Raw genomic sequence first — 2,788 nt, forward strand, 5'->3', positions numbered from 1 at the left:
AGTTTTTTAAGGGACGATTGGTAACGCTAGCGCAGACCCCGCTTCAAAACTGAGCATAAATCCAAAATATCTGCGTCATACGTGCGAGAAGCTAACTGCGACACACTGCTGCATCAGGATAACCAGCCCTTTACGGTTCAGTTTGAATAGTTATAATTCTACTTTTGCAGTTTTATCATGTTTGTCTCATTTAATCGCGTTTTTTTTCCCCGCTAAGTAATCGTCTGTTTTGCTCTAACGAGTCCCTAGAACGCCATGACAACAACAACAGCTAATGGGCAGGCCAGAGAAATATCCCACAGTGCCTCTCAGCTCTACCACAGTCTAATTATCTGCTAAATACAGAACATTGTTGTCCTAAATGTGCAGCGTTCTGTGAGATGTGGCCCCACAAATCCAGGTCTACTGGGGGCCCCAATTCTAAACTAAACCCTGAATGTAAATGCTATTTAAAATCTTCCGTGCCTTTATGAAGGTAGACGTCACTCTAACTCCATGGTGATTATCCGGTTTATTTCAGCAGAGATACTGATTAGATATCCGCTGATATCAGGATGGAGGCAGAGATCTGGGCTTATCTGAATTTTCAATATGAATCAAAGGCCCAAAAGAGGAAGAATAGTTCCTCTAAAGGCTGTTTTTTTTTCTTTAAAATGTTTATTTAATTAAACCTCCTATAAGGGAGTTTTTTTTTTATCTTTGTTGTTAAAACAGTTAAACACCATGTTTGGTGTCCTGAAGGAAAAAGTTCAGCTTTGCCATAAATGCATACACTGGTCACCATAATTTTACAAGTTATAAAGTTTTAAATAAAAGGTCAGAATGACGCAAATAGCTTCTTTATTTCCAAATTCGTTCGCTGATATCTGAACCAACTTCTCTCAACTATTTGACTCAACTTAATGACGACGCAGAAAAACAAAGCTCATACCATTTATTGCTCTCAGTGAGTTCCTGGCATGAGTCTGGCTGGAGTTTGACCCCCCCCTCCCATCACAAAGCTCATTTAAGTTGCTTGGTTTTGGCTCAGATCCAGCTTCTCCTATATGGAGTGAATTTTGTTCCATTACTGCTGCAAAGCAAGAACATGTTTTCTGAATGGAAATTTGGAAGAAAAAAAAAAATCAACTCAAAAATATGAAACTTTTTTTTATTTAAAAAGGGTAGAGAGTATCTTTACTGGACTTTTTTTTTTCAAATTATATATATTTTTAATTTTTTTATATATATATTTTTTTAAAGATTTTATATTTTCAATTTTTCTTTTCCAAATTTAATTATTAAAAATAATCAACCCAAAAATATGAATTTTTTTCTATTTAAAAAGGGCGGAGAGTATCTTTACTGGACTTTTTCTTTTAAATTATATATTTATTTATTTATTTTATTTTTATATATTTTTAAAGATTTTATATTTTCAATCGTTCTTTTCCTAATTTAATTATTTTCAAATTGCGTTTTCCAGGTCAAATTCTCTTCACCTCTAAAGGGCGGGTTTTCCTCTTGTGTAGGGAGTAAAGATGCATTCCTATTGGTCTGCTGGACGTTAGCGGCAATATTTTATTGGTTGAGCGTTAGCATTGGGCTTAAAGTGAAGAGAAGGTGATCCGTAAAATGCTATTTTAAAGAATGCAATTCGTAAAACTCCATCTGCAAAAAAGAAACTGAGAAAAACGAAAAAAGTTTAGAATAAAAACATTTGGGGAAAACATAAAAGTTAGTCTCAAAATGTTCCTTTTTTAATTTAAGAAGTTTCACTTAAGGATTGCGTTTTTTTTTAAATTTACCTATGACTTTAAAAATGCGATATTTGCTTGCAGCAATAATGGAACAAAATTCCCTCCATATTGCTGTATATTTCTAATAAAAATCCGGTTGAATTTTTCTGAACACTTAAATTTTAGCCTGATTGAACTTTTCTTGTTGTTTTGATGCTTCCAGTTGACAAATAAAGGCTTTAAAAGTTGAGCAGCGTCAGCAGGCTGCTCTTGGATCTGATCAGGATCACATTTATGGTCCAAATAGAGACCCGTTGATTTAAGGCATCCGTTTCTAACTTCTAAATCTGACTGTTTTTATAAAAACTGATGCAATTATCCAACTGATTCTGCAGCATTTTCTCAATTAATTTTTGTTTTGGGAGCAAAAAAACAAAACCTAAATGTCTTAAACTAGTTCACTTCCATAGCGAGTGTCCATTCAGGCCCCAACCATCAGAAATGACTCAATCCATGAGTTTTTTTGTCATGTGCTTCTCTAAAATAAGAGCCACAAACTCCGCAATGACGCTCGCTTGCTGCGGAAGCTGCATCAGATTACAATAAGTGTATTTTCACTTCCTAGATGTGTTTAGAGGACGTTACCAAGACGCTTCTTCCTCTTGGCGCCTTAGACGCACAAAAAGCAGTTATACGCAGTGGCTGGTTCTAAAACATTAAAGCCCATTTCCATTATTTTCATACGGACGTTTTCACAGCAGAGGAGTTACAAATAACAGGAAGTGTGCTTCAATCTGGCTCTTGTTCCAACTATGACAGCGGTCCATTTGAATATTCAAAGAGACCAAACTGAAACAAATAGGATTTAAAAACATGGAATATCACTTTAGAATATATATTTTTTTCTAAAATTATGAAATAAAATTTTAGTTATAGGTGATAACTACAACTTTAACTCCTTGCGACCGGTAAGTGGCGCACTGTCGCTCCCCGGCTCACCTTCTGAATGTTTGCAGTCAGTTTCCAGGTCCAAAAATGCTAAAGTCAACCAAACCAAACATTTAACTTAC

Source organism: Cyprinodon variegatus, unplaced genomic scaffold, assembly GCF_000732505.1.
Source record: "Cyprinodon variegatus isolate N-32 unplaced genomic scaffold, C_variegatus-1.0 Scaffold775, whole genome shotgun sequence".
Taxonomy (NCBI): Eukaryota; Metazoa; Chordata; class Actinopteri; order Cyprinodontiformes; family Cyprinodontidae; genus Cyprinodon; species Cyprinodon variegatus.